The sequence below is a fragment of the Myotis myotis genome, unplaced genomic scaffold (genome assembly GCF_014108235.1).
Source record: "Myotis myotis isolate mMyoMyo1 unplaced genomic scaffold, mMyoMyo1.p scaffold_m19_p_8, whole genome shotgun sequence".
Taxonomy (NCBI): Eukaryota; Metazoa; Chordata; class Mammalia; order Chiroptera; family Vespertilionidae; genus Myotis; species Myotis myotis.
The window spans coordinates 72,983,873-72,999,859 of record NW_023416390.1 but is presented as its reverse complement, the minus strand read 5'-3'; positions in this window follow the sequence as shown (position 1 = coordinate 72,999,859).

The following is a 15,987-nucleotide window of genomic DNA, read 5'->3' as shown; positions in this document are numbered from 1 at the left end:
CACTCAGATTCTAGAGTCTACATATTATTTTCCAATGAAAATAAGAGAGTTACTTGGAGAAGTGACTACCTCCAAGTCTTGGCTAGAGAAAATACAGTTGAGTCTAGAGCATTTTTTGTAGGCAGAAAGTAAAGATGAGTTCAAAACCCAATAGAATCGTAGGCCAAAAGGGCACAGAAACCAACCTGAAACAGTTCCCAACAGTCAAAGCTGGAACAATCAATGCGAGAAACAACGTAAGTACTAATCAAATTTTATTTTACTCTTCACCTACATAAAATAAATAGTTTAGCCCATAATGACAAAAATAAATGACTGAATATAGTAATAAATGTGAGAGAAGAAATAACCCTGCTGTAAAGAATTTCAATTAATAAATGTACAAGAAATAAGGGAAATAGCAACCACCATTAGAACCACAGTAATAATTTCTCCATTACTGACTAAATGGATGAGGATTAAAATTAGTGAAAGAAAAATTAAAGAGAAACAGGATATTTGTGTAGTCTCAACATAACTCCAAAATAAATATTTATTAATTATAAAAAGGGAATTGCAAATGTACAGTGAAGGAAGCAGGGAGACACCACTCTAAGTGATAAAGTTTCACATCATATGGACATAATGTACCTCTAGGTATAATACAGTAGACAGATATCTTATTCACCTTGGTGGTAGTCTTTCCAGAAATACAAAAATAAAAAAAAATAAAAAACTTCAATTTAATCATGATAAAACATGAGATGAATTGAGGGGCATTCTACAGAATAACTCACCAGTATTCTTCAAAAGTGTGAAGTTTGCCTAGTCAGTGTGGCTCAATGGTTGAGCATTGACCCATGAACCAAGAGGTCTCAGGTTCAATTCCCAGTCAGGGCACATGCCCATGTTCCAGGTTCAGTCCTCAGTAGAGGGTGAGCAGAAGGCAGCGGATAAATGTTTCTCTCTCTCTCTAACATCAATAAAAACTTATATTTTTTAAAAGTGTGAAGTTATAAAACTAAGAAAAGATTAAGAAATTATCACATTGGAGAAGACTAAAAGAGATAGTATGAACTGAATCCCTCTCCCAATTCAAATGTTGAAGTCCTAAACCCCAACATGACGGTATGTAAAGATAGGGCTTTTAGGAGTAATTAATATTAATGGAGTTGTGAGAGTAGGGGGCCCTAATCAAATAACATTAGTGTCCATATCAGAAAAGATACCCAGAGCGTACTCTCTGTCATGTGAGGACACCCTGAGAAGCTTGTTGTCTGTAAGCCAAGCGGAGAGCCCACAGTAGAAATCTACCTAGCTGGTACCTTGATCTGCAACTTCCCAGACTCATGACTGTAAGAAATAAGTGTGTTCTTCAAGTGACTCAGTCTGCGGTATTTGTCATGGCATCCTGAGAAGTCTAATATAAGAGATATCTCAACTAAATTCAACATGAGATTCTGGAGTGTATCTTGGAATAGAAAGAAAGACATTAGTAAAAAAATTAGTTAACTCCCAATAAATTCTATAGTTTAGATAATAGTATTGTTTCAATTTAATGTCATAGTTTTGATAATTATACTATGGTTAAGTAAGTTTTCATTTCAGGGATCCATATTGGATATCTCTATAATATTTTTGTGACTCTTCTGTAAGTATACAATTACCTATAGTAAACAGTTATATAAATACAACTATAAAAAGAGTATGGATTTTAAAGATTAAATACTGTTCTCAGACACTGACCAGTTGTATGCATTTGATGGGTAAACTTCTCAGATATTTGGTTTCTTCTCTGTAGAGTATAGATTTAAATTATGATCTTCAGTTAGGTGAAGTTGATATTCCCCTTTCTAACTAACTTCTAAAACTAAAAATATATATATATCTTCTAGAGCAATAATTTTAGTGGGTATTTTAATTGGTCTTTTAAAATATCTTTTACATATTTAAGACTGATTTCAGTAATTTAGCCAGGAATTATGTGAAGGGATATTTTGTTTGTTTGTTTTGTTTTTTTGTTATCCTAACCTGAGGATATGTTTATTGAATTTTGAGAGAGAGAAGAAGGGAGAGAGAGAGAAAAAAACATTGATGTGAGAGAGAAACATCAATTGGTTATCTCCCATATACACCCCAACCTGGATCAAACCCACAACCTACGTATATGCCCTGACTGGAAATTGAATCAGCAGCCTTTTTGGTGTATGAAGTGATGCTCTAAGCAACTGAACTACCTAGCCAGAGCAGAGTAATATGTTTTTGTTTGCTTGTTTTGCTTTTTTCAAACTAAGGATACTCAACAACAATGAAAAACACATGTTAAAAAATTACTCTGATATTGTTTAAGGCATTTGTTTAAATACTGCTCCTTCAGGATTTATTTAGCACTAATGCCTCATGCTAAATGCATAGAAGATCCTAAAATTGATTTTCTTCACTAACAACACGTTTGCCTATATTATCTCAAGCTAATATAAACTAATGTTGATGGATATCACTGCTGCTGCTACTAATAGTAATAATAGCATCAAACTGCATCAAACTAATAATCGTATCAAACTGCAATCAACAAAATAAGACTAAAACACTAAGAAATAATCTATACTAAAAAAAGGGTAATATGCAAATTGGTCATGACACCCTCACAGTCACTACCGGATATGCTAATTAGTGATGAGCAGTATGCAAATTGACCACCACTCCAACACAATAGTAAGAGAGGGATATGCTAATTAGCCTAATATGCTAATTAGTAGTGGCCAGTATGCAAATTGACCATCACTCCAACATACAAGGTAGCCGCCACCATGTGGTCAAAGATGGCCACTACAAGATGGCCTGCAGGGGAGGGCAGTTGAGGTGACTAGGCCTGCAGGGGAGGGCAGTTAGGGGTGACCAGGCCTGCAGGGGAGGGCAGTTAAGGGCGACCAGGCCTGCAGGGGAGGGCAGTTAGGGGTGACCAGGCCTGCAGGGGAGGGCAGATAGGGGTGACCAGGCCTTCAGGGGAGGGCAGTTGGGGGCAACTGGGCTGGCAGGGGAAGGCAGCTGGGGACAATCTAGCTGGCAGGGGAACAGTTAGGCATCAATCAGGTTGGCAGGGGAGTGGGTAGGGAGTGATCAGGCTGGCAAGCAGAAGTGATTAGGGGCAATCAGGCAGGCAGGCAGGTGAGCAGTTGGGAGCCAGCAGTCCTAGATTGTGAGAAGGATGTCCGACTGCCCATTTAGGCCTGATTGGGCATTCCTTGAGGGGTCTCAGATTGGAGAGGGTGCAGGCTAAACTGAGGGACACACACCCTGCACAAATTTCATTTGCCAGGCCTCTAGTAGGATATAAATTTGAAATAACATCAGAGAAACTAGATGTGGGATATATGGGATCCCTTTCTACTATGCAATTTTTCCATCATTTAAAACGATTCTAACATTTTTATAAAAAGTCATTGCTAGGAAAATGAAAAGTAAGAGACAGGGGAAGGGAAAGTGTTAAAGTATTCACAACACATGTATCTTTCAAAGACATGTGTGTAGAATTATAAGAAATGCTTATAAGTCAATTTTGAAGTTGGGCAAAAGTAGGTTTACAGTTGTGAGTACATGAAACAGAGTTTTATTATTGTGTTATTATTGATTCATTATTGTATTATTTTCCACATAAACAACTATAAACCTACCTTTTCCCCATCCTGTATATTGTTTATAAATTATAGCTCAGTAGAAACTAGCATGAGGGGTGAAACAAATCCAAAAATATATGCAATCACAGTATCACAATCCATGTAATGAACTGAAGTCAAAGCAACTGTCAGACAGTGCTGAAGCAAAATTCTCCTGTGCACTATGTTTAAGAGACATAACTATAAATAATAATTTACATATCAAAATAAAGTTAGTTCAACTATATTAATATCAGATAAACCATATGTTGAAATAGAAGCAATACTAGAGACTACATAATAATATAGATGTAATTCATGAGGATGACTTAAAATGAATAAAAATGTCATTTACGTATAGCTATCTAGGAGAAGATATGGGATATATATGAGAACAATGTTTTTTAAAAAACTGGTCAATAGTTTAAGGTGTTTCTCCCTGCTGTATTGGGTGTTATAAAATGTAGTGTGATGCGCATCAGGCAAGAGGTATCTAGACCCAGAGTTGGAAAACAGTATATGATTGCCTGCATGAGACAATGTATGTCCGACCACTAGACCAAAGTAATACATGGATAGCTATCTAATGAACTGCAGCTGTACATGTGTCAAAACAGGGAAATAATGTGTTATAACACACACAGACACTGTGAAATGGGTAAAGAAAATATGGGCAATATTTTCCAAGCTTAAATACCATACAAGGGGCAAAGAAAAGACGTTATGTAGGGCTTCAAATATTTATAATCTTATCCTATTAAAAGTAAAGGGTCTAAAAAATAATTGACTCTTTAACAAGAACATGTGTGTGGAGTTTAAACTTGCTGAGCCTCAGTTGACCAAAAGAAGCATAACTAACTAGAGTACAATTCATAGAGGCTTTTTGAGAGGGAGGGGAGAAGATATGTAGAAATACTGTATATGTTAAATGCTTAAAGCATCCATGGCATGAAAGGAACATTCCATTCCAATAAATATTATTACTATAATTTATTATTCTCATCTTACAGTAAGCAATGGGTTTATATACAGATACCTTGACTAAGAAGAATTCACTGGTGAAATTAAAGCCAAGGGAACCTTCATGTTAGAAAAGAAAGAAATGACCATGCCATTTGAGAATTTTTAATATCCGGGGAAGGGAATGCTACTTCTATTCAGGAGCTATATTCTGAGTTTAGAAAAATAAATGTCAAGATTCTTGGAGAAACAGAAGGTTCAATCCCCTGGGCAGAGGCTTTGTAAGGGACTAAGGCTCAAAGGAAATGTGTCTCGCTCCAGGGGAAAAATAAAATAAAAGCAGGTGATATCAACACAAGTGACTACAGCATGAGAAAGTGGAGGTAGAGCCAAAGGAATCATGTTGGCCACGGAAAAAGCTTTGCAGTGAGCTTTGACTTCAAAAGGAAGGGATATCAAATAGCAAGAAAACACACACGCACGCACACGCACATACACACATACACACACACACACACAGTAGTGTTGAAATGTAAAAGTAGGTCGGCAAAGAAGGTCAATACCCAGAATGAACCATGATGAAACATAAACAATGAAAAGGCTTAGAAAGCTGTGTTTAGAATAAAATGAACACGAAAATAATAAGCCCAGAGCTTGAGAGGCAATGTTAATAGCCAATGGATATTCAGCAAAGGGACAGCACTTATATTTGCTCCTACTTTCTCTGTAACAAGAAAAACTGTCATCTGAACATGCCCGCTAGCTGCAGAAGCTGTGAAGAATGTGAGGAGTCTCTGAAAAGAAACCAGGAGAAGGGACCAGGAACCAGAAACCTGCTGATGAATAAATTCCTCACTTTCTAAAAAGGTAAACACTAAGGATAGCCACAGTTATGCCACCTAATGCAAACCCCCAGATTACAGAGCAGATGGTCTGTGAGCACTTGCAAAAGGATGCACAGAACATGTGGGTTCAGCATGCTCTCAGTAAAGGAAACATGACAGACTAAATGTACTTCCGTTTTTGATGCAGTTGCCAGAAGCTAGGAGAAAAGATGCCCTAGACGCAATGCATCTGGATGTTAGAAAACCATTTGACAAGCTTCTCAGTTGTCTTTGTGGACAGGCCAGAGCAAGGTGGGCCAGCTGATAGTGCACCGGATGGACGTGAACCCGCTGTGCGCCTGGGCCCAGGCTGGTGATTTATGGGTCAGTGTCAGGCAGGTGGAATCCGTCTGATGCCCTGTTCCAACGCTCTGAGCCTGGCCTTGTTTTGTTAACCTATTTATCAATATCTGCCTGAGCACTCACTGCAGCTGTTTGTAAGTGTACTAAAGCAGAAGAGAAATTCACTAACATTTATTCAGCTGCCACCATATGTTTGTCATAATGCACACATCATCTAAATGTATCCATCCAGCAGCCCTGTACGGTATTGGGTACTATCACCATTTTCCTGGGAAGGAAATGAAACTCAGCTAAAATATTTGTCCCATAGCAAGTACCTAGTAGAGCAGGGAAATAGGTTTGCATAATTCTAAAGTTTATGGCCTTGCCACCATATTATGCTATCGCAAAATGAGGATCAATTGAAGAGTGTGATTATCATAAAAATTACTGCTGGCTTGTGCTACATTAATAGGTATTTAGTGACCTGATTAATGGAGGTAATTATTCTACTGTACGCTGCAGTGGTCTGGCTATACCTAGTTTTATGTATATGGGTCTGTGTTAAATTTTAAGAGAGACGCAAATAAAATGCAGGCTGTGAAACTAATAACAAGGATTTGGAAACCTGCTATGTGACTAGTCTGACCAACAGAAGACATTTAAAGTCATGTTAGTTGTTTTAAAAAAAACAGAGGGGCTATAAGAGAAAGAGAATGTCCCGGAGACTTTAAGTGGTTGGATATAGAAACAATAAGTAGTCATGGCAAGTACAGGCCACTGTGTAAAAGTGCATTGCAAATAACAAGACCTTGCTAAGAAGTAAGTAATCTACCTTGTGAGGCAGCAAACTCCCTACCATTGGAAGAGGAATAAGGGTTACCCATTTTCTGGGATGTTGTGTTGATGATTATTTGCTTTGAGTATGAAGTTGGACTAAATAAATCCCCAAAACTTCAAATTTCTATTTATCTGTGTCCTTAGTTGGCCTGTACTATTCTTAGGGAGCCTTTCTCTGAATTATACTTGAATTAAAATATCATCCCTATAATCTTCAAACCCTCACTCTGTTTAACTTTATATTACTTCAAGAAATTATATTCTATGTAACCTAACACTCTCCCTTCTTTTTTGACCTAGCTAGTGGTTTAATTGTGTGTATACTTTAAGAAATTCATCCAGATATTTACCTATCATTCTTGCATTTTCTGTATATATATATATATAATGTTACATTTCAATTAAAATATTTTTAAAAGAAAAGAAAAAACAACCACACAATTATTAGAGTGGTTAAAATTATAAATACTGAGTATATCAAGTACTGATGATGATATTGAACATGAGAATTATCATTCAATGCTGGTAGAAATTTACAATTTTACAAAAACTTTTAAAATAATTTGGCAGTTTTTTAAAAGTTAAACTCTTCTTTAGTCTAGTTATTCTACACCTAAACTTTCCCCCCTATAAGTTAAAACATATAATTACACAAAACCACATATAAATGCTCCTGGCATCTTTGTTCTTGATACCTAAAAAGTGAAATAACTCATCAAATGATGACCATGTATTGAAGTAAAACAAGAAATGTATACTTTATATTTATCATATTGAATTCTACACAACCAAAAGGAATAAACTATTAATGATACAACTGTATAAATAAATTTCAAAATAAGATACTGAGTGAAAGATGTCAGACATAAGAGAATGTATGCTGTACGATTCCACTTACATAAAAGTATAAAAACTGCAAAGTAATCTACAGTGACAAAAACCGAATGAACATTTTGCTGTGTCAGTTTGCAGAGGAGAGATGGACTACAAAAGGAATGAGAAAAACTTTTGGGATAATATAAACTACTAGAGGCCTGTTGCATGAAATTTGTGCACAGGTAGGGTCCTTAGTGTTGGCCAGGGATCAGGACCGATCTGTGGGCCAATTGGCAGGGCAATCAGGGGGCCCCTGCTCGCACCCACCTTGGCTGACCTGGGGCCTGTGGCCTGGGGGCAGCTCCTGAATTGAGCATCTGCACCCTGATGGTCAGTACACATCATAGTGACCGGTTGTTCCACAGTTCGGTTGATTTGCATATTATGCTTTTGTTATATAGGATTATGCATCTTGAATGTTCCAGGAGTATATACATCTTTCAGAATTCATCAAATTGTGCTATGTGCTATTTAAATGAAGTATACTGTACATAAATCACACTAATATCATTGTAATTAACCTAGTAATTAATCACAGAAAATGAGCAAAGGGAATGCCAAATATAGATTAAAGGCCCAGTGCACAAAAATTTGTGAACTGGGGGGTGGTCCCTCAGCCCAACCTTCCCCCTCTCACAGTCTGAGAGCCTTCAGGGGGTGTCCTACTAATGGCTAAGCCACAGTCTGGCCTCCCTCTGTAGGAGGTAACTGGACTAATCAGGGGAAGGCGCCACCTCCATCACCTGGCCACAGCTGCTGCCTCTGGCCTCCCTCTGCGGGAGGCAACCAGGCCAATCAGGGGAAGGTGCTGTCCCCATCACCCCACTGCTGCTGCCACTGCCAGTCTGTCTGGTCTAGTTAGCATATTTCCCTTTTATTAGTATAGGTAGGTCATTTGGGCAGGTTCACCAGGAAACTAGAGCTTTAAACTCCCCAGGGAGCCACTGTCTATTCCCTGCAGAATGCTGGGGAAGGGGCTGGAGAATAGACGCATACCCAGTAAAGTTGGGGTGACATGGGGAAGGTACTTGCCTGTCAGTCACTCCTGGGAACAGATCACTGGCCAGAATGGGCATGGCTACTGCAATTTGGGATATTTAATTCCCTGAACAGAGGAGTTCACTCTTGGCCTGTTGCACTTAATTCCTGGCTTGTGGGACTCTCTCGCCCCTGCTTCCTGGCATTTGCACACACAACAAACTAATGGATGCTGCAAGCCTGATGCTGAACTGGACCTGGATGCAACGTGGAACTGAAACTCTGGACACTGGCTTTGCTTTTAGCTTTACTGAAACCCCAGCTACATTTCTTCTGTGACTGGAATAGGACTATGGAAACACAGGGATGTAGCTCCAACAAGTAAAAATCACTCATTTTCCCATGAAAGTCTCAGAAAATTCTTTTTCTCGAGATATCATAAGGACTCCACCCCCAGCACCCCATAGGGAAGAAGATACCCCAATTTCCCCCGTAAGAATACCTCATTGAAGTTCATTCAAAATTTCGTTTTTCTTGATATTTTCTTGTAGACAGTCCTATCTTCTGTACTTCCTACGTTCCTCATGCTTTTATCCAGTCTCGGAATTGTAAAAATACAATAAATTATGCATAGAACTTTCTCATATTTGGCCTCAAATGATATACTAGCCCAGGTTAGAAACTTGAATGTACCTTAGTCAAGTTATTTTCTCTCAAAACTTCTGTTATGCTAAGAAATTCATTTCCATAACTTTCAATATGTGACACTGTCTAAGTTTAGCTTTCACACTTTCCTGGGGAGAGGAGGTAGCAATATGCTGGTCATGGATATTCATTGCCTCCCTGCGATTACCACTCAGAACCACAGGGATCAGGCTGAATTCCTTCACCTGGAGTCTTCCTTCTGCCGTGCTTGCAAAACCCATAAAAATAGTAATTTGGGAAGAGGCAGGAGTTAGTCAGTGTGGAGAACAGGGACTGGCTCACAGGGCATTATTGTGTAATGAGAGTTTGTTCTCACAAAGGAAGGCTTTTAACTATGGTAGGAGTTTCATTCGCCAAATGCGGTCTCCCAATGGAATGTGCTGTTAGTATCGCAATGGGATTGCAGTTTTCAGGGAGAGGAAAAGAACTGAGCAGAAGCAGATGTTCTGTAAGTGGCCCAATAAATTCGGTTCTCCCTTTTTAAATCTGCTGGTAGCTTCCTTGTGACTGCATCTTCCATTTTAAAAAATATATATATAAGTATTTTGCATTTAACTGTAGCCTTACTCCAGTCTTGTGTATGGAACAAAATGACATTATTTTATTTTGATGGATAAAAAAATAAAGCCAAGTCATAGACACAATGAGTGAAGGACAGCAAATGCAAGCTTAGAGCAGCCAGAATTTGAATATTCGCTGTCAGTCTGCCCTGTGACTCTGACCAAGTCACAATCTATTAGGCCGGCGAGCATTTTTCTCAGTAAAATGCTGACAGACAGCTTGCAGTAAAGATAAATATAATTTGCATAAAATGCTTGATAGGTCTTGTTTTTATCTGAGATATAGCCTATGCATATAAATTATTTCTTACGTAAATTATATCATAAAGAAGGAATTTCAAATTAAGAGCTAACCATTTCGTTTAAAAGGTTTATTAAGTCCCCCTAGGGAAACACCCATCACACTGAAAAGATCAGGAGATAATTGACTGTTTTGAAAGAAAAGACTTACTACTCCTCTGAGTACTGCCAAGTGCTGTGTATGGGGAAAGCCAAACAACTGCCAGGGAGAATGATGAGCGTTACCTGGGAAGACAAATGTAGATATAACACAACCCGGGAAACTCAAGTGCCTTCGACTCACTTAAAGCAATTGTGAATTGACAGAAACTAATGATTGCAATAACCCTTACAATTAATGAGGGCTACATAGAGTTCATTCTCTGATTCAGCATGAACTCTCTGGAACCTCATTCTATAAGAATGAGAGGTGCTAGTAAATCCTCACTTATTTACATACTCTCACATTTCAGGGGTGATGAAAGTGAGTCATGCTGCGGATACCACTTTGACAGCAAGTGGAATTCCTTTGAACCTAATTCATCACACAGGGAAATCTGATTCTGGATTAATTTGTTTTATATTAGTGTTAACTTTGTTTCATTTTTAACAATAAAACAATGCAAGTTCAGAATGTACTTTCTAATGTACTTTCAGCGCGTATCCTGCAAAGTCAGGCCAGGTATTCCACGGGGTTTAAAGGCATGCTTCAAGGCAAGACTCGCAAGAGGAGAGAGCAAGTTCAAGAGCATCGACAGGCTGTGAATTCGGACAGACGCTGGACTGACTCCCAGTGCTAGTGTGCACTTCGTGTATAATCATGGATCGAACACTTAACTTCCTCCAGCTGTTTCTTCACCCATTAAGCAGAAACACTAACACTTCACAGGGTTGCTGGAGAATGAAGATAATATTTGTGAATTGCCTATAATGTGGGTGGCACTCAGCAAATAGTAGTGCTTCTTTTAGGACTTGGAGGCAAGGTAAACTAGTTACTTCTAACGCTTGCTTTTCACAGTACGTATTGTTCTGCTGATATCACATTTATATTTGTGTCCACTAATTCGGTACAAATATCGATTCCTGTTGACAAGATAAATACGTCCCAAGGGCTCTGTAAAAATTTCACGGAACAGTAACTAACTACTGGTCCTTAAGTTTCTAAGGACACAGAACTCACAATATACTTGACAGGTAATTTATTGCCCAATGAGGGAATCCAGGCTTGTAACCTTCAGTGCCCGCTTCATGGGGTGGGATGTGCTCTGCAGCATCAGCCAGGAGCTGAGCAAACCACTAAGGTTACGTTTTCTTTCAAGGCTCAAACTGTTGTAAATGTTTTGGGGAGAAAAGTCTTGAGGCTTTATGAGAACAGCCTCTAAGACACAGGGCAGAGAAATCTTAGAGATTGAGCCAGAAATGGATCCCGACCTCCAGAGTACATTTCTCTTCAGGAGCCAAACACACGAGGGAGGAAATAAAACATATTATCCTCAGATCTCCTCCTTTTTCCTTCCGGCTAATATCCTTTGAGATAATATGGACCAAGCACTGTTCTATACACTGAAGATACAGAATAAACAAAATAGATGTGAACTAATAGACTGTAGGGGAGGAAGACAGTAAATAAATAAACAAGTGACTAACCAGTATATTACATAGTGATACACGCTCTGAAGAAAAATAATGTAGGGTCATGAAGATGGGTTTCCAGGGTGGGGTTATTTTTGTTGCTATTTTATAGAGTTTTGTGGAAGGCTTCACTGAGATGACAATATTTGAGTAGAGCAAGGAAGGGGGTAAACCACATGAAAACCTGGGGGAGAGCGTTGTGGACTTTACTGATGAAGAGCACATCATTTTGAGGTTCATCGAGGAGGCCATTATGGCTGGTGTAAGAAAGGAGAGGACAGTTTGGTAGGAAATGATGTCTAGAGTTAGTGGGGAGCCAGATCATTAAAGGTCTCCTAGGCCATTGTAAAGACAACAGCTTTTATTCTGAACTAGAGGATCGATGCATGAAATTCGTGCAAAGGGTTCGGCCCCCGCTTACATGGCTTTATCCAGAAGGCTGTCTGGTCTAATTAGCCTACTATGATTTTATTATTATAGATAAGATGGGAAGCTGTAAGTCTTCTCAACAGTGGCCTGATGTAACCTGATATACTTTAAAAATAATACCCTGATTTCTATTTTGTGAGTAGATTACCTGGGGCATGTATAAGTAGAAGCAAGACTGCTTAGGGGACAGTAGCAACAATCACATGAAATTCAGTGATGACTTGTACTTAAGTGGGCACAGAGGGTTTGGTGAAAAGTTTTAACATTGCATATATTTCATGGGGAATTGAAAAAATAAGCTTTTGGTCTTGTTTGGGAGCTTTAGATAAAGGGAAAAATAAGTTTTATTTTTAGTTATTAGTAGGATGGAATTCATATTTACAAAGATTGGAGGGGGAAGAGTTTTATTGGGGTAGGAAAGACATTTCAAATGTATTCTATTAGACATCCAAGTGAAGACACAAGTAGAACAGTGTTTGAATTTATCTTGAGAAATTTATATGTCCATTTAAAAAGTTAAATATAGCAAATGTCTAAAAGCAGCATGGTTGATATTAAATATAAAATTTCTGATAAAATATTAAAATACCTTAAGAAGACTGTAATACCCAAAGCATCTCTCACTAAGGGCTATAACCCATTGAATACATACATGTATAGGATCAAGTTTTAAATTTTTAAGATACTTCATGGCTTAACTCCTGGTACTGTTTGCATAAGAGAAGAAAACTAATATTGAATTCCTACTGTGTGGCTGACAGTTTACAAATCTGACTGCATTTAATTCTCACAAGGACACTAAAAGTAAGGATTTAGTATTTCTTTTTGAAAGATAACCTTCAACTAATTAGGAAGAGGCTTACCCAAGATACCCAAATAACAAATATAACTAAAGTTCAAATTCAAAAGTGGTTGTAATTTTTTTCACCATGCCACTAAAACTTTCCCATGTAGCTGTCCACAGAGTGATGGAACTAGCCATGCAGAGTTGGAATAAACCAACCACTCATATAACATTGAGAAAGAGGCCTGGCCGGCATGGTTCAGTGGTTAAGTGTTGACCCACGCACAAAGAAATTGCTGGTTCAATTCCCGCCGGGGCACAAGCCCGGGTTGTGGGCTCCAGCCCCCAGTAGGGGGCATGCAGGAGGCAGCCTGTCAATATTTCTCTTCCTCATTGATGTTTCTATCTTTTTATCCCTCTCCCTTCCCCTCTCTCAAAAAATCAATAAAAGTATGCTTAAAAAAATTGAGAGTGATGGTACTGAGCAGGAGTTTAAAATGACTTATTTTTTCTCATTCCCTTTAGATCAGGTTTGCTCAAAGACCAGACTTTGTATATTACAGAAGTCTGTGATTATGCAACCAATTTCAGACAGGTTTCAATCTGCTATTTTCAGACAATTTAATCTGTATATTCAAGATTTGCTCCGCAGAGACCCCCTCCCCTTCTCTCCTTTCCCACAGGTCTCCTCTAGCCCCTCCATGCGGCGCTTCTCCAGCCAGGGCTCAAAGGCTTTGAACGACTGTATTTACTTTAAGAGAAACTTGAGTGCCGATAAAAACAGCGTGTTTCCCACGCACATCTGTTCTCTCTCAGAGTTTTATGCCATCACTTTGCCAGACGTCCCACCTGCTACTTCAGGGGAGCGTGGTGTGTACTGATTCGCAGGAGTCTCATCTGCACCAAGCATCATGAGCTTGATGTGTCAGGCACTCTGATATTTTCATAATTATATGATCTTTGACAATTTCTAGACTCCTCTGATCCTAACGGTTTTTATTTATGAAAGGAAAACAGTTGTCATTTTGAAATAAGTTTTTAGGGGTAAAAAAAAAAAGCAGGCTTAGGGAGTTTTAGGAATTAAGGGGTCCTTTGGGTAGAACCACAGGGCTGCAAAGCTGAGAGCTGCTGAAAGGCATATGTTTTCAAGATAAAGAGGAAGGCCCCAGGGAATAGAAAAACAAAAGGGAGAACAAGAGGGGAACCCCGCGTGGGGTGTGGGCTCTGAAGTTGCTATAGTGACCAATCCGAGAGGATATCAGGACGCAAAGAACTGCAGCCTTTATAAACTTTAGAAAAGAGGGACTTAGTAGGTCTCTCTTCACCTCCCTACGTGGGAGTCTGTGCTTGTTTCTCAATAAATTTCCACCTTTTCTTTTACCACCTCTTTCTTGTCCGTGGCTTCATTCTTCAAATGCACCTGGACAAGAACCTGGGAAATCACCTTTGCATCCTGCCCAGAGGAAAAATCACGTGTTCCAGTTTAATTTCTGCCTTTCCTTCTTTCTTTCTCCCTTCCTTCCTTTCTTTCTTTTTTTCTTCTTTTTTTTCTCTCTAAATTTTTGTATTAATTTACTTTGCAAAAGCTTTTCCTTCCCTTTGGGTTGTAACAGTTTCTGTCTCTGGTATTTTGTTTTAGCTACACATCAAACTAGGGATACATTTATTTCTATTTACAATTGTACCCAAATCTGAGTGCCATATTGTTTTATTATACTCTGTTTCCTCTGTTCAGGAACCTTAATGACAGGGTATTAAAAATGAAAAAAAAAAAGATATGACATTTGATCAGATTTTGAGAAATTATTCCTTCTTGTCTTAAAATGTACTTTTTCTAATCAAATCTCATGGCAAAGCTTTGGTTAAACTTAACAATGTGTCACTACCTTAATGTGTACCAATTAGAATAAGTAATACCTGAGATTATACTTATTATAGATCATGGATGTATTGAGGTTAGGTTTGATCTGCTGTGAGTCAAACTCCTACAATCTAGTGTAAGTCAGCTAGGCTTTCCCCAGCTTTGAACATTGCCACCTGAAGCATATAGCCTCCAAGGGAAGTGAGATGTGGGAGGTTCTCAACTACACCTGCCAAGAAGTGACACATCAATTCTTCTCACAGTTCATTGGCCAGAAGTAATAACAGGGCTCTAATCTAATTGTAAGGAAATTCAGTGAGTACCAAATTTCTATTTCTCCTCAATAATAGAGTACCAATTCCTCTATTTGCCATCTGGATTCTACTGCTTTGAGGAGGCAAAATCCCAGCCTAGCAGTTCTATATCTTATGGAATTTTACAGCAAACAATAACATCTTAACAAAGAAATTTAGAACTGGAACACAGTATTGGCAGAAGGTAATCTATTTTAGAACAAGAAGAGTACACAAATATAAATGAACTTATGTTTAATGACAAGAAACATATTAACTTCTTTCTTAGTAAGTATGCAGAAAAAGTATCAATGGCTTTTTATAATTGTGTACCTGGGATTTGTTTTCTTTTAGTAAATAATAACTCTCAATAATTCATTAGCCTCCATTAGGTCTCAGCTGTAGCTGAGTAACAGTATGCCTGAGGATGAGAGTTTATCTTGCTTGCAAGCTTTCTACAGGCACTACACATTTTTTTAGAGTAGAATCCTTAAAGTTGCAGGAATTGATTTCTAAAATCTCAAAGGCTGTGGGGCTTCAAGTTTGAACAATAGCTAGGTACCAAATTGGGCTTTTCTTTGCTGCTTTTGTAACTTCAAAATAAAGACCACTCATAAATTGCCTCTAAACATTAGAATCTTCTAAAATAAACCAGATTTGACAAAGATTGCTACAAAATAACTGAACAATATTTGAAAGGTAAAGAAAAAGAAAAGAAAGAAAACTGGAAAATGTTTGTTTGGTCTTTGAATATAGTCACTAGTTTGAATTTTTCATGTAGAGTTAATTCACTATGAAGGTGGCTTTTGCCACTGTCACTGCACACCTGAGGAAATCACAATGAAAGTGCAAGATAAGCAATTTCTACATAATTACAGAAAACAGCCCATAGAATATGCATGCTGATAACAGTATCTTTATGCAGTATGAATAAGAAAGCATTGCGTATCTATTTCTTAAGGCCAAAAAAAAATGAGTAAGATTGTTTT